General features: G+C 41.5%; 1 protein-coding gene and 1 long non-coding RNA gene across 2 annotated transcripts in view; one reads left to right on the top strand and one right to left on the bottom strand.

The window, feature by feature from the left end:
• The window catches only part of LOC128770835 (zinc finger protein 469), a 208,962-nt gene that overhangs the window by 157,212 nt on the left and 25,572 nt on the right, over nt 1-26,178 (bottom strand). The window contains exon 3 of the mRNA XM_053885739.1: nt 4,735-4,770. The gene's annotated coding sequence lies outside the window, so the exon portion shown is untranslated. The remainder of the gene's footprint in view (nt 1-4,734; nt 4,771-26,178) is intronic.
• LOC128770836 (uncharacterized) lies at nt 15,938-25,474 on the top strand. The gene is made up of 4 exons (XR_008416543.1): nt 15,938-16,209; nt 16,475-16,583; nt 17,565-17,718; nt 24,854-25,474. It is a non-coding gene; the product is annotated as an uncharacterized LOC128770836 (long non-coding RNA).

Genomic DNA, 26,178 nt, shown 5'->3' with positions numbered 1-26,178 from the left:
ATGCACTGCAGTCTTTGTCCATGATGGAAACTGAAAATAGACAGGGATATTGACTCGACTGAAGGACTAGACGATGCTGGCAGTGCCTGTTATGTACTGTATACTGTACACTGAAGAGATTGCAATGATCGGAACTCTTGAACTTGAAGCTGGTGGGTGGCAAAAATCAATCTGTGAATAAGTTACATACAAGTATAGAATCCCTCCAGGCATCACAGCGGAGGGTTTGGCTTCTCAAACTTACATGTTGGAACAACAACATGAAACGGTGCCTGTGAAGTGAGAAGGCTTTGCTGATAGAATGCAAATGATTACGGCAAGACAATGGTTCTTGAATTATCATTTCACGAACACAAGTGGTTATTTCTATCTTATTCTTTATGGCATCAGCTAGAAGGATGAGTGGTGGGCATTTTGTGGCATTAAGTAAAAGAGATATGAATGAAGGTTAGTCGCAGGAAGACGGAATACGTGTGTGAATGAGAGGGAGCCAAGTGGACAGGTGAAGTTACAGGATGCAGAGATAAAGAAGGTGGGGGGTTTCAGGCTCAACTGTCCAGGGCGATGGAGAGTGTGAGAAAGAGGTGAAGAAGCAGGTGCAGGCAGGATGGAAAAATTGGAGAAAAGTGTCAGGTGTGATGTGTGACAAAAGGGTGTCGGCAAGGAGATGAAGATGCTTCTCTCTGGAAGTGAGCAGGATCAGGAAGCAGTAGAACAGAGGGACAGCACATGTCAGGTGTTTAGGAGACCAAGTCAGAGAGGCTAGGTGGAGATGGTTTGGAGGAGAGAGAGCCAGTACATTGGTAGGAAGATGTTGAGGTTGGAACTGCCAGGCAGAAGGTGGAGAGGAAGGCCAAAGAGGAGATTGATGGAGGTGGTGAAGGAGGACATGAGGTTTGTAGGTTTGAGAGCAGAGGAAGCAGAGGACAGGGTGAGATGGAGGAGGATGATCCACTGTGGTGACCCCTGAAGGGAGGAGCCAAAAGAAGAAGAAGAAGAAGAAGAAGAAGAAGAAGAAGAAGCAGACATATGATTCTCAGAAGGGCATCATTCCATAAGACATTTATGAGCTGTGTAAAGGCACTTGCCTTGACACAATGTCCACAGATGTTGTTATAAATACTCATCAACACAAAAAATTAACAGCATTATCACAGAGACTCATCATGACCTTCCTCTTCCTCCGGATTTGGCCTCTATCCACTAAGTTCTATATCCTTGTGAAGCCCCTCTGGTCTCTGTTTCCCACATCTATGAGTCTACGGAGACTATTAAAATAGTTTTTAGACTGTTATTTTTCCACAGAGTCTCGTATGGACCCACATTGATTTGCACATTTGCGCCTGGCCAAGACACAAGTATTTGAATCTTGTGTTTTATATTTGATCATTTCCAGTTTGCTGCAGATATATCAATGTAGGACAGTGTTGTTGAAGGTCAAATGACCTTTAACTCACTAGGTTAGGTAAAGTGAAATCCCTAAACATGACCCATGGTCAGGGAGATAAAGTGACAGAGACATTTTCCATTTCCCGGATTTTGAGATTAAGTGTAAAATGACTTGACTGTTTGTCAAAAAAGCGCAATACAAGCATCATTTTTCTGGCAGCAAGCAAGTCATAAAAAGTCAAGGCAACAATCTCCGGCATCTGCTTTTCAAGGGAGCCATCAGGGAGTCTCAGCTTTCGTTTGGTCACACAAACAATGATGCTTTGAAGGATCCAAATGCCTTTAACAGTACAACTACTGCCGGGCTGCTATGGCAGCTTCCCCCACTCTATTTGCACAAGCTCAACCAGCATTGGTTAAGTGGAGCTGTATCCTCAAATGGCCAGGTTGGAGCTGTTGGAGACAGTGTAACCTTGTTACAAATATAGCAAGTGGGGTCTCCAGCTGTGCCCTTGCACATAACAAAGCGCTACCCAGAATTTGTTGACGGAGAAACAATGGATTCCCGTAAATAACATCTGCAGTAGCAGTGACCCCGTCCCCGTGCTACTTTGACGATTTCCAGTCGGAAAATGAAAACAATAGTTTGTAGTTAAGTCTGTTCTGGAAAGCACAAGAAATTGGCCGTTTAAGATAGAAGGACATTTCCATTCACCTAAGGATTCACCTATTTTTTTTGTGTGTGTGTGATAATTAGAATGTGTGTTTATACAGCTGGAATCACACAGTGGAATCACATCACCTGGCAGTAGTTCCTGGATTGTCCACTGTGATCCCATTAAAAGGCAGTCAGCCTTGGCACCCTCTTCAGAAAACAAGACGGTTTTACTTACCAAAAGACTTCCAAATACCACTTGAAAAAACGGCGCTAATCCTTTCAAACCCCTGCTGAATTTACTTAGGGGGCAAATAGTTCCCTTTCTAGTCTCCTGATAGTGGATTTCTCTGGCAAGCAGGGGTGGCACCCAGCCCAGTTTCCAGCCCATTCAAATTTCCATCCTGACCCAGACTTGCTTTCCCATATCCCTCAACTCTCAGCTGATTTCTCCAAAAGCAACCTGGAGAGTTTCTTCAAATACTGCACTCCAGAGCCAAAATCCCTGTCTCATCCACATTACTGGGTGTCCTGTCAAAATAAGTCCAGAGAGACAGAGTCCTCTCTTGAAAGTATTTCACTTAAATCATGTTGAGATGTGTTGCAATGTACTGCCATGTTCTACAAGACCTGTATATTGGAGAGTATCCCAAAAACAATTACATCGGAGATGTAGGGTCAACAAACTACACAAGTCAGTTTGAAAAGTGCTGAGACACTGACTCGACTTGACAGATGACTGAAATATTGTTTTACTGCTGTCACGTTCTCTTTAAGATAAAAATACAAACCATCTGACAGACACGTGAAAGTACTTCCTATGCTTTTCCATGTTTTAAGAGTTACATACAGTATAAGCAAGATGAACATAAACCAAAGTGTGAGAAACTCTCAGATCAATTAACCCGTAAAAATAAACACGGTGCCAACACAAAATGCTCGGCTTATCCAATTCCATTTGCTGACAGTAGCCTCAGTACATCATTTTCATGTTCGTGTAACTGCAAAGGATTATGGGATCAATGACGTACTGCACTGGATATAGGTGCGTTCCAGTTGTCCTTGGAACTCAGAAATACACAGTTAAGCCCCCGGTTGCATCACCGAGGATTTCCAAGCCGAGTGCGCAATCCAAGATGGCTTCCCCAGACGTAAATAGGAAGTAGAAGTTTTGAATCAACCAAATAGGGCAAAAGAAACTAACACATTCAGCGGTTTCCTATTCATCCAGAATGTGCAAACAGACGGCACATTTATCAAGAATTCCTGATATCTGGACAAGGGAAGAGTAAGAATAGCTTTCACCGACGTTGCTATCTTGTTTTTTGATAGCTGGAACTTGTTGCACTTGGCTGTGACGTCTTTCGCTACTAAATCTGACCATGTGCCAAGTGTGATCATTAAGTGCACCTTAAGTACAGTGGTACCTCGGTTCTCGACCACAATACGTTCCAGACGGCCGTTCGAGAAGCGATTTGTTCGAAATCTGAATCGATTTTTCCCATTACAATGAATGGAAAAAGAAATAATGCGTTCCAAGCCTTAAAACAGTCTTTTGTAGGAGTGAATGTAGAGTGTCTGCTGCAGGTGCGCTGTTCCTCTATGTGTGTGGCCGCTGCATGTGGGAGGGGTTGCCGAGTGAGTGACGTCTCTCCAGAAGTGAAGAGGTGCCCGGTGCGTGTCCAGCTCTGAATGTGCGCTTCTGTGCAGTTTGGCTGTGACAAAGTCATGAACCAAGTCACGCTCTGTCCCAGACTCGCCTCATCCCTGTCCCAGCTCCAGCCCACAACAGGACATCAAACCCTGGAGTGTGGAGAGCGAGCACCTCCCCTGTGACACTCTACCACGGTCCAGTGCGGAGACAGGAAAGGTTTTACACCTCAATATGAAGAAAAAACAGTCAGTAAATGTAGCTAACGGGACACGTCTGCATACAGAGGCTGCGTTACATACAATAACAAAGCGTGTCGTGGGACAGCTGATCGGTCCGCGCACGTGATGTTTTTTCCGGCTTTTTTCGGGGCCGTTCGAGTTCTGGATTTTCGTTCGAAATCCGATTTTTTCGAATTCCGGGACGTTCGAAAACCGAGGTACCACTGTATTACATATTTCTGTCCTTGTTAGGTGAATGACTCATATCATTTCATAGAGATAAAATAGCTCAAAGTGTGTCCCAGAAAAAGCAAAGCAAAAAGTACACAGACAGCCTCCTCAGACAGCCTGCTAAGTCAAATGAATAAAAAGGTGAATAAGCCAATTCGAAAAGCTATAATGCACCAAAAAGGATGATGTGCTCTCAGCTCGCTCAGTGAATCATGAGCGTCTGCTTCATTAGCCGGCTGCTTCGGCTTCACCGTGTTTACTGGTCGTATTGAGCTGCGGTGGAAATGGATCCCTGGCTGTTCACGTATCGTTTGTGTGTCGTCCAGACCAATAAAGCTCAAATCCATATGCAAACAAGCTGCCAAATCCTGCAGCAAACACCAGCGGTGTCACTCTTGCATGTAATTAAACTAAAGACAAAGCCATTAAAATCACAGCGTTGGATCCGCTCACAGTGGGAGGTGGGCTGCAGATTACAATAATGGCCGAATGTAAATCAAGCCCAGATGGCCTTGGAAATCGGGCTGTGTGGAGCTGCGCAGTGGTTCATCATGTCAGAGTGCAAAATGAAAATGAGAAATACATACCTGTCTAGTTATCAGTAAAGAGGGGTGAAGCCAGCGCTGGAAGAAAAAGAAAACATGAAATAAGTGGTGCTCTTTGAAAAACAATGTGCAGATGGAGTCAAAGCCAAAACATTTACTATATTTGAAGGACAGCTTCCAGCACACAGACTTAATAGACTGTGCCACAGATGGTTGCTTTCTAAAGTAATGACGTATACAGCAACACAGCAACTTAGCTTAATTTGAATTTTACCCGCTTTGCACCTTTCAGTCTAAAAGCCACACCTGAACTGTGAATTTGTTCGGTACAATGTTCCGAACTGGCGCTTGCAAGGAGTATTGTTTTGAAGTAGATCTGGGAAACATATGATGTGTCCACCATGTTTTGATTTGGGCGAACTGCTAGCATGCGCACGTAAGGGGCGGAGCTAGCAAGGAGACGCAGATGAAACCGTCCATCAGCGACAGGTAATACAGGGGCTTCTTTAAAACCAGAACAATACGGTGGTGAAACAACACACAAATATATTGCCACCATGACTTCAGAATAATGATTTCTTTTTAAAGATGAAATCTCCTCTGATCAAACGTATAAAAACAAAGTGCAAACAGTGAAACAAGTGGGTAACACATAACACATCACGGAGGTGGACCTCATCATTGTCATGCTCTGCTTTTGTTAAGTCCTTTGATCCCCGTTTTGCTTCTCCGTCCTTCCTCCCTGTTTGTGGCAGACGTCTGGAGCCAATCATCTTCTCTTCACCTGAGTGTTAGAACACCTGGACTCCAGCAACGTGTGCCAGATCGACTCCAATTGTTTCACTGGTAATTCGCCACGTTTGCTTCCTCTCTCTCCGTCGTGCATTTATCTGTTCGTTGACTTATCTTTGTTCGCCCTTTCTAAACTCTGGTGCTCTGAGTTTTGCCCTTTCTTAGTCCATCTGCTCCGTGTTTCATCCTGTTTTTTTCCTTGTTAATACTTCTAACTTGTGAATTTGTTTTGACGATAGTTTATTTTGTGTTTTATTGTTCTTTATGTTTGTTCTCTCTCTTTACAAACTCTGTTTGCATTCGTTTCTCCCATTTCAGTGACGCTTTGCATTTGGTTTTCTGTTTATTTTCTCCCGGTTCGGTGACGCCTTTTGTTGTGTTTTTTGTATTATATATTAAATCATTGTATATAACATTTTTATAGTCACCAATTCTGTAAACTTCCCCTCTACTTCCTTGTTTCTCTATTGCTTTTCGATTGTCTGCATTTTTTTTTTTTTTGCTCCACCACAGTTTAAAAAAAAACCTGATGGAAACCCTGTATAGCCTCAACTTTTAGGGCAACTCTCCATCACATCGACACTCATCACAACAAAGCACATTGTGCCTGTCTATTTTCCAAAACTAAATCAACCATAACCCGTCTAAAAACATGGGAAAGCATCATGGAACATCATGATACAGCGCTGATTATTTCCTCGGTGCCTAAATCTGGCACACTATTCTCGGTAAGTCAGACAAAGCGGACTATGAATTTGTGTTGACTGACTCTCGTCTTTATTGACACTAGCAGCAAAATACAAAGAATGGTCTTTCATATTTACTAAATGAACAAAGTAAAGGCAGGAGCATTTCAACAAATTCCAAAAAGCAAGCTGGTTCGACAAGATGACTCACCTTGTCCTACCTCGAAAATTACCGGATAAGAAGAATAAAATAATGGCCCAGACGTGCTCTATTTTTTTGCAAACCAATTCAAACAAATGATTCACAGCGGAATCCTAAACCTGCAAGTGTCCTCTTGCCCACACACCTGCACACATTCCATCCACGCGATATCCAGTGCCTACAGCGCCGCCGAACAACATTGCATGCGTCTGAGCTCAGCTATACAGCTCAGACGCACTCTGTCTTCACTCCTAAAATGCACTGATGTAAAATACACATGCACATCATGGAAGCAGACCCAGTGCGGTCTTGTTTGGACAGGCTAATGTGTTAGATCAGCATGAAAGATTGGGCATGCTCAGGAACCCCTGCGCATGAGGCTATGGAACGCACACATGGCACTCATGACTGAATGAGAAACTGCTCCTGACTCGCTCAGACACTTTATTGGCTCCATTATAAATGCAAGGGGTCAACCGAGTTCACTCTAGTCAGCTGCTGCTGTTTCACCCTTTTGTCGTCTTTTTGAGAAGTCCTCATCTATTTCAAGGTATAATGTCATGAAGCGTCATTGTCCAACACTTTTCCGAACATAAAAATCTGATACGATGAGAGGAGCTTCAAAAGAAAGCAATCTTAGAGGACTGACCTGCTTCTGTTTTGACAGCTTTATCACAACATTTTAAGTTAAACTAACAACTTGGCATTTCTCGACTGTATTTTAAAAGCCACAGAACAACGCCATTGTTGCCATTCAGTTGGAAAACACTGCATCTGGTCGTGACAAATGAACCCAGTGACAAAGAGAGGGGAGAAAATTCACAGTTGATCAACTGCAGATGAGCAACCATCTGTTAAATATCTTTTCAGTGAGGAATAGATAGCTGTGAGAATAATGGAGACATTTATCTAAAGTCCAATTAAAAGGACAAAAGAGCAAGGCTTACATAAGTTCTTCTAAATTACAAGTATTGACAAAGACATTCATAATTCATACGGACATTAAGGCGAGCATTGTTGGACCAAGAGTTTATTCATTCAAGTGGGTCTTTTAAGCTCCAATATGGACATTATCACAGCGGGCTAACTGGGATGGGTCGCCATCTTGTCGGCTTCCAAGGGTTTCCACATCGACAGCATCAACACTAAGTTTGGTAACAAATCAGATTGTTACGTGTTGGGGATCAGTTCAGTTGTTTCTTGTCCAGAGACTTAGACTTAGACTTTCTTTATTGTCATTGCACAAAACATATCACTGTATTATGGCAACGAAATTTCGGTCTGAGGCTTCCGGTTTCCAAAAACTATATGTCCAAAATAAATAAATATCCGATAAATACTAACAAAAATAAATAAATAAATAATAATCATATTATATTATATTATATTATATTATATTATATTATATTATATTATATTATATTATATTATATTATTTCAGCCCAGGAAAGTGAGAAGGAAAACATTTTGTTTGTGTGGTAGCAACACAAAAATGTCACAGAAGCACATTATAAAGACCCATGCGCTTCCAAGCAGGACAAATAGAGACCCCTCAAAACCTTCCACCTGAATATCCAGATCATATATAGAAGTTCAAGTTCAGAATTTGATCATAATCAATGTTGTCATTTTAGAGATTCGCCCAGGAAGCCAGCCCACCGTAAAGGACATGCAGTTAAAGATAACAATGGTTGTTTTTCTTTTAGAATTACACTGTACAATTCGTACCCCTCTCATATTATTATATTCTTCCTCGCTCGTCTACTTTCCCTCAAAAGATCATCTATATTATGACATTCATTTCTTATACAACACTCAATACGTTTTCTCTTATTTCACATGATTTACATTGTTGAATCTATACGACCAAAATAGCAGTACAAAGTTTTCTGCTGTGATTTATGAAGCTCAGGTTTCGGTGCCGATGGCATAATGCTCACATTTGGTTCTGATCACAGGTTTATGTAACACTAAAATATAATTAGAGGCAGCATTTAGGGAGAATGAAAGATGGCTGAATATCAATGAACACGTTTGCTGATTAAGTCCATGCCTTCCTGTTGAGAGCCAGACGCACAGCGCCGTGTGGATGCCATCGCAGCACATGCACTGTATCACGGATCGGCAGGGTTCTGCCGAAACGCTCCATTTTTCTCCATTTCAACTGACTTGGCAAAAAGTGAAGCAGAAAACACTATCTCTCAGTAAATGCATTTTTGCTCACCCACAAAGAGACAAGAAAAATCAACACCATGGTCTTCAAATAAAGACTGTTGCCTCGTGAAACCAAAAAACTGCGACTCCAAACCGGGGTATGCACAACAAAGCAGTTGGCTCGAGCGGTTTCTGGTCGCAGAGACTTCAAGAAAACATGACCTAATACAAAAGATTATAAGGTGTCCCACCAAGTTCCTGTCAATGTGGCCCCAAAAGATTAAAAATAACACAAAATAAATGTGTAGATTTGTTTTTAGTTACAAAGTGGCAAGCCAAAAAGTAGACTTATGAGGACAGTTTTCTGTGATAACAAATGAAAAGCCCTGTGAGATTGGGTTTATTTTGCTTACAATAAGAGCGCAGTGGAAAGTGAAGGAGTTGAGAGCTTCTGGTTAATAACAGTGGCACCAAGGGAGGGCTTGCTCCAGACCAAGGCATGGGCTGTATCTCAGAGGGAACCTTGGGATTTGTGGTCAGGCCGACTTCAGCGCTACTTTAAAGAGTGTGCCTTGTGTCACAAACAAGGGTTTACAGTCAGAGCACATTGTTTGAGGTTAGTGGTTTGGTAGCAGACTATTGCAGGGTCTCTTGGTTTTAACTCCCACAAGAGTGTATGGAACTACACACAATACTAATGCAAAAGTGATGCAGACAAACATGTAGTTTTAAAGGCCCCCTTCAAGGTGAGGTGCATCTCCAAATATCTATGAATGGTCAACCACATATGGGTTTCACAGAACTGCATTAACAATACAGTCGTATTTTAGCAACCAAACAAGTCCATTTCAAACCTACTCTTGCATTGCCAATCTTGGTGACTGTACATGCCGTTTGCCGAGGAGTTACATTAAACAAGACAAAACAGAGCCACTGTTTCTGGTTCTTAAAACTGACTAAATGAATGAAACACTGCTCAGTTTTGTCTCTTGAGCCTGTGATTTTAAGCGTCATTTCACCGACATGCAGGGCTCTGCTCGTGTTACACAAACATATACACTAGAGATGGGCGATATGGACCAAAAAAAGTTGTTGCGATAAATGTTGTAATTTCGGCAGTAACAATAGCTATCACGATAAATACATTTTCATTCTATTCCATGTGTTGGACACTACTGTCTCTCTTGAAACTGTTTTATGATGAAACTTATTAGTGGAGTTTGTCTCCAACTTCATTGTTTGTTTATGTTTAAATATAATAGTTAACTAAGTGTGGAGATGAGAAATTCAGTGTTTCACGTCTCTGGTAGAAGCCGCTGGTGTCTGACAGCTTTATTTAGGGGTTAAATTGAGCCGTCTGTCCGCTGTATCTCATGTCTCTCAACAGTTGACTTGAACTATGGAGCAGTCCGGACACATTTCCCAGATGCTATTGAAGAAATATTAGAAATCATGTGAATAAAGGATCATTTAGTCATATTGTATTTTCTCGAAATCATTACAAACTGTCCTTTGTCTTGTGTGATGAAAAACCATTCCACAATTTTCTCTCCTAAAATTGTTGTTTTCCATTGTCTTGTTAAAGATTTCACTGATACTTTGACCGCTTTAGAATTTGTTGACGGTCCCTAACTGATGCCGGGTCATGGTTTGAAGACCCCCAACCAGGTGGAAGCCCATGTTGGAAAAAGTAGACTACAAAGGAAAGGCCCGAAGTGCACTACTAGCATCTATTATGCTACAGTTTATGTAAATTAAATCTGCCACGTGAAAAAACATATTCAACAAAAGTAACTCCACATGAATCTCAACGTGAAATTAAGGATGGCTGCTTTAAAGGCCAAGCTTTGGCATACGCGGTTTGAGGTACTCGCTGTTCCGTTTACTTCTAAATCATTCACACTTAAGTACCAGTATAGCTCCTTGAAAAATATAGCACCGAGCACAGTGTTCTCATAACAGAATGTGTTGGGCTTGGTTCTAGCCACAGCTAAATGCATCCCATTGTAATCCCAGACCAGAGGTAACTGCATACTACTATTACCAGTTTATATGTGAAAACGATCATTGCTGAATTGGAACCAAGACGTCGAACCAAGTTGCAAACAGCAGATGAAAATGGGGTTTAACTCCATCATTGTCTCTCAGTTTCATTTCATAGACCTTTGCATGGATTTTGTTTGACAGTTGAACTTGACTTCATTCTTCCTCAACGGTACAATGATTTTCAATGGAGCATTATTTTCAACTGTTTGTACTTTATTCTAACTGAGTCATCAATGGGTTTAAGTTTATCTCACTGTTCTGTTCTGATCTCAACTTTGTTTTTCTTATTCCTTGTACTCCAGGTAGCGGGTGATCTTTCCCAACAACTGTGGACAAGAGGCACAGTAGTCTAGAAAGGAGTTAAACATCAATGCTAGTCAGAAAAATAATGACTCCCAACCATACTCAATAAACAATCACAAATTATGAATTAAAATTTTCTTTATTTTGACTGTATGTGGACTGTCGCACAGGAGTAACGCAAGTATTCCCCAATCCGTATTACCTCAACTTAGCAAGATCAGAAAGTGACTTCTTAGGATTTACAACTTAGGAAGAGCACAGTAACATATTGCCCGGTACCCGATACACTGCCATAGACTGTCAGTAAAAACAAACTGTCTGCTTTCACGGCGGCTCCCGCTGGAGACAGCAGGAAAAATAAACAAGTGTTGGAGCTCATGTTTATTCTGCAAGCACAAACAACCATTAAACCTGACTGAGAATATGTCAGGGTGCCTTTGGTTTGTGTGTCAAAGTTCTTCACAGCTTTCCTTCTGACTGTCACCAAAGCGATTCCTTCATGAAGGGGTGAGTGTTGAGTAATGCTTTGTTGTGCTTTTTTAAAGAGGGCTGCTACACAAAATATGAATTCTCAGTCTCGATGGAAAGTCAAATGGCAGCAGAACGTCAGCCCCGAGGGCCTCACCTGTGGCTGAAAGGGACTTAAGTAGAGGGGACTAGCAAAACAACATTCTCCAGCTATGCTAATTGGCATACTTTCACATGGACTGGAATGCTATGATAACATCCACCTCCTTTCCCCACGGACGCCTTGATCCTGCAGGCGTTTACTGGGTCAGGAGACCTTCGTGTGGATGAAAGCAAGAGGACGTCTATTATGGACAGAACGGGGGATGGTCCCCTTTTCTTTGCACACGCACGGTATTCTGATATGTCGGAGGCCGTATCGATGAATTGGGGGTGAAGACATTCTTTGGATAAAATTTCTGTCATTTCGGGGGCCTGTGCTGTCAGTAGCTGTCACGCCCTGTGCACAGTTGGGGGCTTTTGGGGTAGAGCGACCGCTGTGGAAGTGGGGTGGATTCAGGGACAAAGTAGAGCAGTGTCTCAGTGGGGGATGGTCACAGAGCCACGGGATTGATGGGGTGGTGATGAGAGATGGAGATGTCAGGAACAGACACCCATTCAAAGTGGGACCAGTAAGAGAGGCCTACTGCGGAGGTCTGGGGGCCATCATCACCTCAACTCGCTGGCAAGCGGAGAGGAAGGGGACTGCGGGAAGGACACCAAGAGAAAAAGAAGGGACTGTCCTGTGAGGTTCACAAACATCGCCCGGTCTATGGGGATATTATTCTGGGGGGTGACCTGAACCGCCACAGATCCTACAGTATACAATATTAATCAATTACTTCTCTGTGCAAGACACCTTCCCTCTGTGTGCGTCATGCTCGCGGGCTCTGGAGGTGGAACAACAAACGCGGCTGGTTTTCTCGTCAGGAGGGCAGGACTTTTGAAGGCACAACAAGGGCCTCCTAGATATTGCGGTGGGACAACATGTGGAAATGTAACACTGGCACAAATAGTCAGAAAGGTCAAATGGATTTTGAAGCACTTATTAAATATGACAGCAATGAAAAGTGAATGTTCAACATTATCGACCTCTTACTATTAATATTGTGCTATCTAGATAGAAATGACTGGAATATATGAAAGCTTGCAGGTCTGAGTCCAATGTCGGACGTCAAAAGTAGTAGAATGGTGATGGTAGAAATATGTCGTGATCAATAAATATTCTGAGGTTTTGTAAGCTAGCTCACTTTGACCGACATATTTACTCTAGATAGATGCGAAGTCCAATAAATGAAGTCATGAAGCAACAATAATGCAGAGTCATTCCCTGGTAGGATTTCGACAGAACATAAAATGGCCAAGCAGAAAAACACTCGACTGTAAAGTACTTGAGCACACCAATGAGGTACAACTTTATTTGACGTGTGACAGTCGAGTTATCAGTGCATACAACCAAGTCAGTACGATTGCAAGTCTGGGTTCTTCTCATTAACAGCAGCCTTTCGGACTTCTCCAGACAGACACAAGGACGAATGAATTGTCTATTGTTTGCTGTTCATGCAGCATTTACGTCAAGGGACAAAGAAACCAGAGACAGACGTTCCCCACATCCTCACCAGGGAGCTGAGCCAGAGAAACTTTAGTCACGTTCAAATAAATTCCTTCCTGTCCAAACGGACACCCTTGCGTTGCCGTGGTGCGGCTTTGGCTGGGTTTACAGTAATTTGGAGTCTGGGTGGCACAGGAATGTGGTGAGGGACAGAAGCTTACAGGGCACTTAAGATGACTTATGTGCTCTAATTATGGGGTTGGCTTTCAACACTTATCGCTCTTCCAATATACAGAGGAGGCCTACCTGCCGCTGGAGCGGGGGCCACTCATTATTTTCTGAATCATGTGTGATCCATCTTAAACAGCTGCTTTTCAATGAAATGACACCAAAGACACTCAGGACACTGTATACAGTAAAGACTTTCTTCACAAATATACAGTACTAGAAGAGCTCTACTGCCTTTCCCTATTGCTTATTATTGTTTTATTATCACAAAGTACACATGCCTTTCACAACACGTTTTGGGCGATTAAAATCCAAATATGACGTTTCAAAACAACTTATTTTTGGTTTTTATTACTATCTGTCATATGCCGACGAGTTGACTAATCCTTTACTATAGCTAGTTGGTGACTAGTCGACTGTCAAAAAAGTCATTGGCTGCAACCGTAAAACACATCTATTTTTTTCTCAACACCAGCAGGGTTTAACTCATTTCTCAATATTGCACGTAAATGGCACTGGTGCTGTACAGCCTCTATATTGAAGGTCACTATTCCACCGGAGGTATGTCCTGAATATAATCACGATTTTGAAGGTGGAAAATCAGATCTGCCAAGATTTGCTAAAATATAATTCAGACTTCCTTTGCCTTAAAGCAAGGCCAAAAGTAATCTCCGCAAACAACATCTGCTCTAAATAACACTGTAATCAAACCCAACCCTGGTCTGTTTGTGCAACTTAAATCAAGTATAGGTTGATGCAGAGACTGAACTGGAAGGAAAACGTCTGACCTACAAGTGACACTATCTGCTCTTAGCAAAATAAAAATCTGTATACGTTCGAATCAGACATATGGAGTTCATCGTGCTCTGCCAGCGCAGCGTCATTTCCCACCGTTAAGATAAATACATATGGATGAATCGAAGAGGTCATTCAAGCCATGAACAAATACAATACTCTCACTTGTCATATTTCCAAAAACTAATGGACCGTGTTGTCAGCTCTCACCATATCGTCCGATTTGGGAATGGCAACGTTTGAAAATGAAATCTGATGTAGATCACTTACATTCACGCTGCAGTAATAAAAGACAGATTTGAATCCCAAAAAGGTTTTTAGTATTAATTCACAAGATTTTCTAGTAGTTTGTACAGCTTCATTTGGAACAATATTGGCAGTTCTTTCTTAGCAGTTCATTGGCTGTTTAGTTGCTGACACATCGATGAATCTGAGAGTAGCGCTCTTAAAGAAGCCGAGCAGATGCGAGCTCTGGGAAAGCGCATCCACACCACACGCCTAAGAGGGAATTGAATACAAGCTTGGATGAGAACAAAATGTCTCTCCGTGGAGCTGTCTCAGTCTTGAAGCAGGTGTGAGGACACGCAAATGTTGACAAGTAAATGTTGTGTCGTAGATGAATATGGATGACAGTCATATGTGAATGGAATGTAGCATAGCACACTGAACAGAAACAGTTATCTTATGATAAAATTATTATATATATGTTATATGTCGCTCACAAGATGTGGATAATGCACTCATAACACTGTGTCCAGACCAGTGTCAACAAACCGTAACCAGGGAGCAGTCCCATCCCTACTAAAAAGCAGCAGTATGTCATCTGTCAACTTTTTGTGTGGAAACCATGTTCCGCAGTAACCGAACTGAATGTTGCCAGGGCTTGGTCACATCATACAGAGAATATTGGGAATATTTCTATCTGTCTCTGATACATTCCACTTGCACACAGGTCAAATAAAAATGTTCAGCTTGCTTAGTTGCAAGTCCAAATTCCCATAAATGGTAAATTTGACATGACTCAAAAGAACAAAAGACCACACATTGTCATGGCTCCGCTTCCAGGCTCCGAGTCCTGGTTTTGCTTTTTTCCCTCTGTTCCTTTGGCACATGGCTGGAGCAGTTTAACCTCTAATCAACTAAGTACTTAAGCACCTGGACTCCAGCAACATGTGCCAGATCGTCACCTTCTCTCTGTTCCCCATGATCGTCACTTCCAGTTCCATGGACTCACCCGTTGTTTTCCCTTTCCTGGGATTTTGGACTCCTTGTTTTCCCCGTGGTAACCCCCGATTCTCGTGGCTCTTCTCTGTTCGGCTTCTTGTGTTTTGTGCCAACTAGCTCATTTAACTCCCGGTTCTCATTGTTTCGGTCTCTCATGCTAGCTAGCTGGTTCTCGTGTCTCTCCCTCTTTGTTCGGCTTCTTTTCACATGCTAGCTAGCTCATTTAACTCCTGGTTCTCATTGTTTCGGTCTCTCATGCTAGCTAGCTGGTTCTCGTGTCTCTCCCTCTCTGTTCGGCTTGTTGTATTGTGTGCTAGCTAGCTCATTTAACTCCCGGTTGGTGACACTTTCGGTTTGGACTTTGTTAGTTTGGTTACTCTTTTTTTTTTTTTTCATTCTGTTTGCTCTGTTTCTCCCGGTTTGGTAACGCTTTCCGTTGTGTGTTTTCTTGTTTATTAAATTTTATAACTCGCTCCTGCCTCAGTGTGACTTTCACCACTCGCGATTGGGTTCCGCTCCACGTCCCCTTCTCTCGATTCATTACACACATGCCACACATCGCTCAATGACACAACAAACTGACAGAAATACACACAATTTTAGTTTGAAAAAAGGCAGTTGCTATCTATAGGTATCACATGTTTAGCTTCCAACTCCATGTTGCAATACATTTTTGCTTTGCCTAAACATTTACTCCAAATTAAAAGGTGAATTCCAAAAAAGAATGTGCCATACAAAGGCACAGGTGAATCCATAAGTAAAACAGTGCCATAGAGAGAGTTCCGTTACAAGTTAAAAGCATTGAAGGCCATTTTCATTTCTGCAGGCTTCGAGATTACGGCTACTGATTTGACATCTACCAGGGGAGCAACGCCAGCCGCATTTACTTACTATAAAGGAAGGAAGTCGTGCATTAACAAAAAAAGACACCATAAACTACTTTGAGTTGGATGAACACCTCTAACCATCTACAACCGCTAGTCTATCCTTGACTTTTCTCACGAGCGTTGCTCTGCATTCCATGAAAGGTAAGCCAGGAGTCAGTTTTGGAAACTATGATGTCTTTCCCCTGTTGTACTTCCATTTTAACTACAAAATCTTTAACATAAATCGTGGAAAACTTGATATGAAACAGTTTGCATTTTAATGAGCATTGCCTTCTTTTCCAAGCCAGTTGAGTAAAAGATCAAATGTGCGGTACGGAGTAGAGCCAGACCAGTCCATGACTCTTTCTGAAAATAGATAAACAGTACGAGTCAGTAAAAGAGCAATTTAACTTGTGGTTCATTTTAGGCCAGTGGAGTACGGCAAAGGGTCAGGTAACAACAGAGCCATGGATGCCTTCAACCTGGTGGAAGCACTGGTAGATGAAGTGGTGAAGACCTGTGCTGTCGCCTTTGTGGTAAGTGAGGTTATGTCAGGAGAGAGTTATGCTAAAACACAGTTTCATCTTCGGTAAAGTTGGTCCGGACAAATATATAGTGAGTGTCGAGGTTGTAGAACACGCCCTGGAATCGGACATGTAGTTATACAGCTATGCAAATGTCTCGTGAATGTTTTTGTTGACCATAATGATCCACTCACCCTTATCACAGCTACGTTGGCTTGTGTTTTATTGGGGAAGTCAAATATAAAGCATGAATATTGTAGAGAGAAAAATGGCATGCAATTTCTAGAATATGGCAACACTTCTGGGTTGTTTGCCCAGCCTTAAATATAGCAAAATGCAAAACGCAAACTCTACATTGCTAGCAAATACGACGTAAATAAATACATTACCACCATCAGCAGATGTTATTTCTAAAATGTCATCGTGGCTTTCTTGCAAATGACCACTACACTTGGTGTCAACAGGCGCACTAAAGAGATTCCTGACAAGACTATGCCAGTCCGATTTAGAGAACACAGCAACAACTTTATTTTATTACTACCGACAATTTAATGTCTCAAATTTGCCAGCAGTCATGCTAGTGGAATAGGAAAGGAACCTTGCGCAAGCACTGGGAGACATTCAACCCATTACCTCAGTTTTGAGAGGATGGACTGCTTTGCCAAAGTGGCTTTGGATTTGTAATTTATTTATGTTATTTTCCTTCAGAGTACGTGGTGTTGAATAAACAGCAATCTTATTTTGATAACAGAGGATGCTTTTAAAACACTTTCATAGATTCACAGAACACTGAAGGGGAAAAACACCTGACCTGGTCGCGATAAGATTTACAACTCTGCTTTCCTACTGCTTTTGTTGATGAAATCAAGATGGCAGAAGAATGACAGCGTTCACAGCAGCGTCTTGAGTGGAGTTGCATTTCTGCATGTGATTTCAGTTCATGACTGTGTATCGTTTTGTATCTTGAGACTTTGCCCGAATCTTTTGTGACAGTGAGTGGGAGCCAAGGTCTGGCTCAACAGCTCCATGTAGGATCTGGCTGTTTACCTCGACCTGATGGAGTCCAGATGGGTTTTCTCCATAACAGATTTGCTGAGTCTGGACCACCAATCCCTGCAGCCTGGCAGTGAACGGCAACTGTGATTGGGTGAGCAACCAGTTCTCCAGACTCTTAACCCATTGGGTGCCAAAGTCGCAGGCAACATCGTGGCATTTAAACAAGTCAAGCGGCAAATATGAAGCCTGATGTAGTTACTACTTTACACAAGCAGATGGCGGACGCCTGTAACTTCAAGCCTCATTTGAGCACATGGTTATATGAAAGTTTTGGTGTAAATGGAGTTTTAAAAGTGCCTACCGGAGACAAGGGCTGTTGAAGTTACACAGTAGAGCAAAACAGAAAACAAGAGAGCAAAAATGACAGACTAAGCAGTAGTACTCGCACTGTGATAAAGATCATGCAGTCAGGCAGAAGGCCACGGAAGTGCTGCCAAACAGCTAGTCTGTTCGAACCGTGATAGAGGTAGCAGGAAGGACAAAAAATAAAAAAAGCAGACACGGACAAAGCCAGTGAAGTGGATGCAGCAGCAGTAGCGTTCACGGTCGATGATGCCTAGTCATCATGTTGGTTGTTGCTTGAGAGATGAGGAAGCGTATCCACATTGGATCAGATAAACTTCTGTAAAAGTCATGTCATTTGCTAGAGTCAGCACCTGCTGATGTTATAATGTGTGGCTGGCAACTGCGTCGGTCCAGGATTGTGTGACCGCAGGTCGGCAGGGAGCAAATTGTGCTTCTGACACAATGGCAATAATGTATTGCTGCATCTCTGTCTTCAAGTTTTCGAATAGTGATATCAAAGTTGAATATTTCATTGAAATGGTGGCGAAAGGGTTCAAAGCAAAAGCAGTTTCTCGCATACCTGTCAAAGACTATTTTAGGTGGCAGTTTAACACCCTTGGAAATGAATACCGGGGCTTCATTCACTTAGAAGAAGGGGACTTCTCAGGAAGATGCCAGGTATATTGCAATGATGTTCACTGTCCCCCCCCTTCAGTCATCGGCCTCAGGGTAATAGCTTCCATGTGTGTAACCCTGATCCTCCAAACCAAACTTTAATAACAACGTATAAAAAAAAAAGTGTGTTATTGCACCGCCTGTCATAATTTTCAAAGGCTGACACTTAGACACGTCTGGGAGATGCACCTCACTGCGTCCTGAATGTCAGCTCTGTTTGGATATGTCAGGAACAGCCCATCATCACACTCTCAGTCACAAACCTACTGTACTCTGACAGCGCCGAGACAATGTATTTATATTAACTTTCAGCTTCATCGCATTTTTATTAAGTGTGTCAATACATGCTGGAAAGGATGTTTGTGCTTGACAGGTGTTTATTATAACACACAAACTGATGATTTAAGAATTTAGAAAACTAGAACAAACACACTTTCATTGGGATTGTTCTTATAATACACATTTGTGACATAATCTTTCATAGATTAGATTAGATTAAATGGCCTTTATTAGTCCCACAGTAGGGAAATTCAACATGTCACAGCCGCCAATGACAACACTGACACATATCAAAGACATTAAAGGTACACAACAAAGATCAAAGGACGTCCACAAAAAAAAAAAAAAAAAAAAAGAGTAGCTGCATCTGTAAAAGATTTTAGGAAGCTAACAAACACTCATGCAACAAAGAGGTTACAATATTCATATTATGATGAGGAGTCAAAACATTAATCCACCTGTGATCCGACTTCTGGTTAAAAGCTGAATCCTGGAGTGAAAAGAGCGTTTGGGAAATAGAGAGAAATGAAGGATTTGAAGTTGGGCCAAATGAAACAAAACCACACCCGACTTTGATAACACGAGTCGCCACTTTCCACACTAGCTAGAATGTTGCCCCGGGGCCGTGGCTGACGTCACCGTTATCAACCAGCGACTCCACAACTTGAAACAACAGTCATGTATGCACATGAAATAACAGATTTATATCAAGCTATATGAGTGTTGAGAGCTGAGCGTGACGGATAGTTGTCACAGCGCAAAAAATGTATGGGAAGCGGCTGTTATAAGGAAACACTGGCAACTGCATATAGAGCCAAACTATACCATTAGCACCGCACGACTGCAAGTTAGCCACCATTAATCCATATTTATATTCAATCTACGTTGCAATACACATTAACCAGTGGGTCTTTACATGTGTTCAGTATCGCTGCTCCGACTACAGCGATCCCTGTTTAACTTGCATAACCTCTTTACAGTAACATATGTCATGCATTATGTCACGGTGGTTTGGCAACATCTTAAAGAGACGGATAGATCCGTGTTGAAAGTCGGAGTTTTTGTCCTCGTGAGACTTGCAGTCCATCTAAATTTAGACGGGCGACTTCTTGACAGATCATATCCGTGGACTTCACAGGACTTTTTATTGGCCTGCTTCATGACCGAGTGTCTTCACGCCAAATCGACTACGGTTCCAGAACATTACTTCACCTTCTAAAATCGCTTGATTTAAGGCATCAGATATAATATGAGAAAAGCCATCAGGAGTTCAAAGGGACGCCACAAATCAATAACTGGCCAATGGTGACCAGATGTTGACCTCTGGAAGAGTGAAGGTCACAGACAGTGGTTTCATCTCAGCAGTTCGTCCATAAGTAAAGACACGTTGTTGTTGTTGTCACTTCATTCACTTTGCATACGACGTCAGAGACAGACGGCAGTCCACTTGTTTGCCAAACCCACATCTGCGATCAAACCGGACGTGTTTTTCATCCATCCCCACAAACCAGTCCGTCCGGGTCGGACACCTCGCTCAGCGGTCGTAAAGTCGGGCCGACCACAACTCACACTGCAAACCGGTGGACAAGAAAAATAAGCGTGACCAATAACTGACAAAAAAATGGCTTTTTATGATTTGACTGGTTGCATTGACATTTATAGGAACTGGTAGATGTGCCAGCTGGAGACATACGCGCCGCACTTTTCCATGAGCGATGTTAACTGCCTTCCTTGAAAACCTAGTGTCTTTTGTCACGTGAATGACAGGTAAACAGATTATTCAAGAACTGGCCCGCCTCCTTCAAATTCAGTTCCAGCTCATAGATCACTGAATATTTTGCCTCAGCAAATCATCTGCTGAATAAACGGGTGACTCATTCGTATATAGGAGTTAAACTGAAATAACAGCATTCAGGAGACAGGTGGTGTAGAGTCACACACTAAGCACAACAAAACGAAACATAACAGTAAACACATTTTTGCCTTTCATTCAATGAAATGAATCTTAAGTGAGTTGAATTTAGAAATGCATATTCAAGCAGGATTCCTGTTGTGTACACAGTGGGTTAAATGTTCTATTCACATGCTGCTCTACAACTATTAAAAAAAAAAAAAAAAAAAAAAAAAAAAAAAATAACATTTTATGGAACCATTTGACCCACACCACAAGGTCACTCTCCCTCTCCACGATTTGTGTGTCGACTGCAAAAAGAGCCACACGTCTTTAAACTCTCCCGCCACACTCATATACTTTGCTTTCTCTGTGTCATAAAACGACGACTGAGTAGTTTAACACACCCCATCACCAATGACCTTCACAGCAGTTGCTAATGCAGGAGGTTTTAACAAACACACAGGGGATGCAGCAGCTGCATAAAACGGGGTTCACCCCGAAAGACTAACACACACAGTTAAGTTCAGCAAACAATCATCAAAGCCTTGCTACTTTACTGTGATGTATGGCCCTTACAAACATATTACAATAGTATATAGCAAACAATAACTTCAAACCTGACTCATATTTTATAGAAAAAAAGTTTGACTATGTTCTTAAAGATTTTTTTTTATAAAGTTTTGCTTGACAGTGAGAAGGAGAACATCTGCGACCTCCAGATAATCAGACAGCATGTACCATCCCAGGAAGAAATCGATGTAAGTTGTTTGGCTGAATTCCTGGATCCAGAAGAAAAAGGTTTTCCTCAAGTACCGAGATTGAAAATGACTTACAGGGGAATCTGGCAAGTCACTTCCTAGAGTATAAAATTGACAACGTTTGAGCGAGTGAGTGCCAGTTACTTGTCATTCTTGATGAGATATTGGTGCAGTTTTTTTTTTAACTTTTTTTTGTTCCAAGGGTTTGATTCTAAACATCATTGCATGAGTGTGTGTGAGTGTGTGCATGCGATGTTTCAGCCTCTTCATTTGTTTCTGAGAGTGCTGTTAGAATAGTCCTTTAAAAAAGAATTACATATTTGTTTTCTGGTACTGGTTTTCCAGTGAAAGGCATAGAAGATTGTGTGACATTTTAAGTGTCCGAAAACCTTTTCCACCACTCCACATTATGGCCACTTATAAATGCAGGGTTCTCGGGATTTTTTTCTCACCCGCTTCCTCAGATAGTTGAACAGCTGAGGGCCATGAATGTACTAACAATCCTGTTCTATAACTTCCTACAGTGGAGGTCTCAGTTCCAGACGTGAATACACATAGGAGGGAAACAACAGGAAACTGCCCATACAACGAGATTTTCCCAACATGGAGGGAATATATCAGTGTAGGGGAACAAAATCCCAGTGGAGAAAACAGTGAAATGGTTGTAAACTATAAGGAATTTTGTTCATCATGATCTATTTTACTCATGACTGAAGTCTTTTCCTTGTACTTTTTCTTTACAAGAACTGAACCTTTATCATTTTTATATAAATGTTCATAAATGTTTGAATGAGTGATTCTGTGTTACCATCCGTCAGAATCATCCTAATCCGTTGTGTTGAAGGATTAAAAAAGTGTGGATCAACAACTTATAAAAGAGAGGAAATTATATTGAACTTAAGTGCAGAAGGATTCAGGTTTTATGATGTGTGAATGATTTGAGCTTAAATAAGAAAATCTGAGTTCAGCAAGTTCAAAGGCGCATTGAAAAAAATAACGCTTATTAGAAACATACCGTCGTGTTTTCTCGAGAAACTGAAACAAGTAGGATACACTGCCACGGTTCTTTCCTCCGCAAATATGTCGTTGACTTGACAAGACTGAAATGAACAGATGTTGCTGCCTGGTAGCAGAAAATCCACTCTGCATCGCTTGTTTGCAAAGTGAGCACATGCTTCCAATTAATCGCTCGAATTGTGATGAAATGATGTCATGGATTAATGGTGAAAAACAGAGGGCTGTTTTGATCGACGTGGGATGACAGAAGACGCAATAAAGTCCAATGAAATATGGGCGATGATTCGCATTTTTCATTCTCCTTGGCATCCTTTGGGTGTTTATCTGCGGAGCCACTTATCGGGGGAGATTAAACAGTGGAGGCCGATATTCCGGAGGAATCGTCCTGTGCGTGAACTCTCGCTGTACATTCCTAGCACGAGCTTCTCCTCTGCCAACACAAGCCAAGAAATTTTCCCTGCGAGTCAATTTTGGAAAGTTGGAAGGTGTGACGAGGATGTGGGACAAAAGAACAACTGTGGTCCAGGAACAATGGAGGAGGGATAGTTTCGGTCCCAACAGACAGATGTGACTGCAGTAGTGTGGAGAGAAGATTCAGTCAGTTTGCGCATGTACAACTCGAGCTGATTTGGGTTTTGTACATTTTTTTTTTACATTTTTGAGAGTTTAGTTCTACATATGTATGAGGGCGTGGGCGAGTTTGTAAGAACACGTGATGCCTCTTTTTATTTTTCTTTGATACATTCAGCTCAGATATTCTCAAAATCTTATCTGGACGTTACACTGTCTTTAACAGATAAGACGGTGAGTATGCTGCAAATTATGTGGCTGTTACCAAGCTACAAGAAAGTTAGATTTAGAGTGAAATAATTCATCTTATTTCATTCATAGACTGCTTATTTCTGGTTTTTGACTTTTCACAAAAACACATCTTCAAGCATAACCTAATCTTTTCTTGTCTACAGTACACAGGAAATCTTAAAACGAGGTAAATAACAGGTAAAAGCATCGCTGTATCTGTCTCACCAAAATAAAACTTCAATTCAAGTGTTTAATATCGCGCTTAGTTCCAAGCATGTGGAGATACAGCCACATTACAACTCATCATCAGACAGTCTTCACCATCTTCAAACCAGATGTTTTATTCTTAAATTTAGTACACTGTAGTGATCCAGGCTGCCTCTGCAGCAAAGGATTATGGGAGCAGAGTTAAGGTCAAAGAAATGAATAGTTACTGTAGGATAGTTGTGTGACTCCGCGAACTTTCTGTCTTATTCTTATTTGGGATGTTTGAGTAGTATCTTGTCTTACAGTTAGCACCGTCCAGGTTAGAGAGGGTTGGAGAGGTGCTGTTGTGTTTCTTCTTGTTTTTTCCAAGCTCCTTTTTGCAGCATATTTTTTACAACATATTTATATTATGATGAGGAAACCTGCTTCAAATTTACTAAACAGGCATTTCTCCTTGATGTTGGTATCTTGTTCCTAGTCCTGATACATAGACTCATTTCAAGCTATATATATATATATATATATATATATATATATATATATATATATATATATATATATATATCTTGAAATATATATGTGTGAATCTTGTGTCAATAGCTGACTTTCAGGCTAATTTCAAGTATTTATTATCTAGAATTCAACATATGGAGCTTATTTCTCGGTTACACTCTTTCACCATAGAAATCTTATTTCTAGTCCTGAGGTGGCTTGTTTCAAAGACGACTTGCCAAGGAAAAATATCTCAATGCATGGACAGATCATTTCACTAAGTTCAAGCACTTTTCTGCTTGATATCAGTGTTAAAATCATACATTTGGAGTAGCCTTTTTTGCAGTGCACACAGGAAACGATAATGAAATGACACTGTTGCCAACGACACCAGCCGTTCCTCTTTGATGTGAGGTAACTACTTTCTTATCACAAGACCACAGTGTCCCTGGACAGTTCTCCACTTCCCCGAGTGGGAGCAGTCTGCAGTGGTATTTGTGCTGCACCTTGTCATTAAGCCAGTTGAGCCGGAACAAAGAATTGATTGAATTGATCTACAAAGTGTCAACTCGAAATTTCATTGCTGACTCATGTTGCTTGGCCTCGTGCCATTCATCGACTGACAGCTGCGCAGAAAAATAGTTGTTTTACTGAAGTAAAAGTGCATGCAGTAGCACTGCCGTGCAAATGTAAGTAAATCTCCACGGTGAATAACTAAATATGGATATATGTCTGTTGAAATCTCATAAGAGCTTTGTGTTTGAATTTGGGATTGTGTTTACTAAGTACCCTTAAAGCTCTTTCATTCATTTTCTCAGGGGCCTGTTCCAGCCACTCGAGGCAAGAAGAGTGCAAGTGTGGTGCAGGGCACGTACAGATGAGCAGCCATTTGTCAACACACCCGCAGCTAAGGACAATTAACATCACCACTTTTAACCTGCGAGAACACGACTGGCCTACAGGGAACCCAAAAAGGCGTGTGGAGAACAAGCTCCATGGAGGAAGGACCCTTTATTTTATATATATATATATATATATATATAATGAACACTTTACTTAAAGCTTAAAGAGCTCCTCTATCATGTATTGCTAGTACATCTAATAGACATTATAATGCATTCATAAAGCTTTATAGCTGTAATTCATACGGTTTATAGGAAAAAATTATTCTCAAATGTATTCCGTTTTTTTTTCTCGTATTAAATATCGATATTTATGCCCAGAATCTTTTTTTTTCCACATATCGGCAAGACGCGATGTCATATCCATTTCCTGGTAAACAGTTGGGAAGCTGAGCTAAAGCGACTTTCCAACACAACAGAGTAGCTGATCAAACACACAAGTTTAATACCTAATTTAATAACTTTAATTTTCAAACGCCAACTAGTGTCGAACAGAGACCAAGGACCTGTCACTCCACAGTGCATTTCGCGAGCCCACCACAGACTGCATATATATATATATATATATATATATATATATATATATATATATATATATATATATATATATGGAAGCAGTTAACAAATCAGAGTTCGAACAAAAATTTTGAGATTCCAGAAAAATCCAGAAAAAATCCGGAAAAAAGATAACGTGTGCGGACCGATCAGCTGACCCCCGACGTGCTTTGTTATTGTGTATAACGCAGCCTCTGTATGCAGACGTGTCCCGTTAGCTACATTTACTGACTGTTTCTTCTTCATATTGAGGTGTAAAACCTTTCCTGTCTCCGCACTGGACCGTGGTAGAGTGTCACAGTGGAGGTGCTCGCTCTCCACACTCCAGGGTTTGATGTCCTGTTGTGGGCTGGAGCTGGGACAGGGATGAGGCGAGTCTGGGACAGAGCGTGACTTGGTTTATGACTTTGTCACAGCCAAACTGCACAGAAGAGCACATTCAGAGCTGGACACGCACCGGGCACCTCTTCACTTCTGGAGAGACGTCACTCACTCGGCAACCCCTCCCACATGCAGCGGCCACACACATAGAGGAACAGCGCACCTGCAGCAGACACTCTACATTCACTCCTACAAAAGCCTATTTTAAGGCTTGGAATGCATCATTTCTTTTTCCATTCATTGTAATGGGAAAATCCATTCAGATGTCATTTGACTAGAAAGGCTAACAGACAAAAAAAAGAGAC

The sequence above is a fragment of the Synchiropus splendidus genome, chromosome 14 (assembly GCF_027744825.2).
Source record: "Synchiropus splendidus isolate RoL2022-P1 chromosome 14, RoL_Sspl_1.0, whole genome shotgun sequence".
Taxonomy (NCBI): Eukaryota; Metazoa; Chordata; class Actinopteri; order Syngnathiformes; family Callionymidae; genus Synchiropus; species Synchiropus splendidus.
The sequence above is the reverse complement of the archived record's forward strand: the minus strand, read 5'-3'. Positions and strand labels throughout refer to the sequence as shown.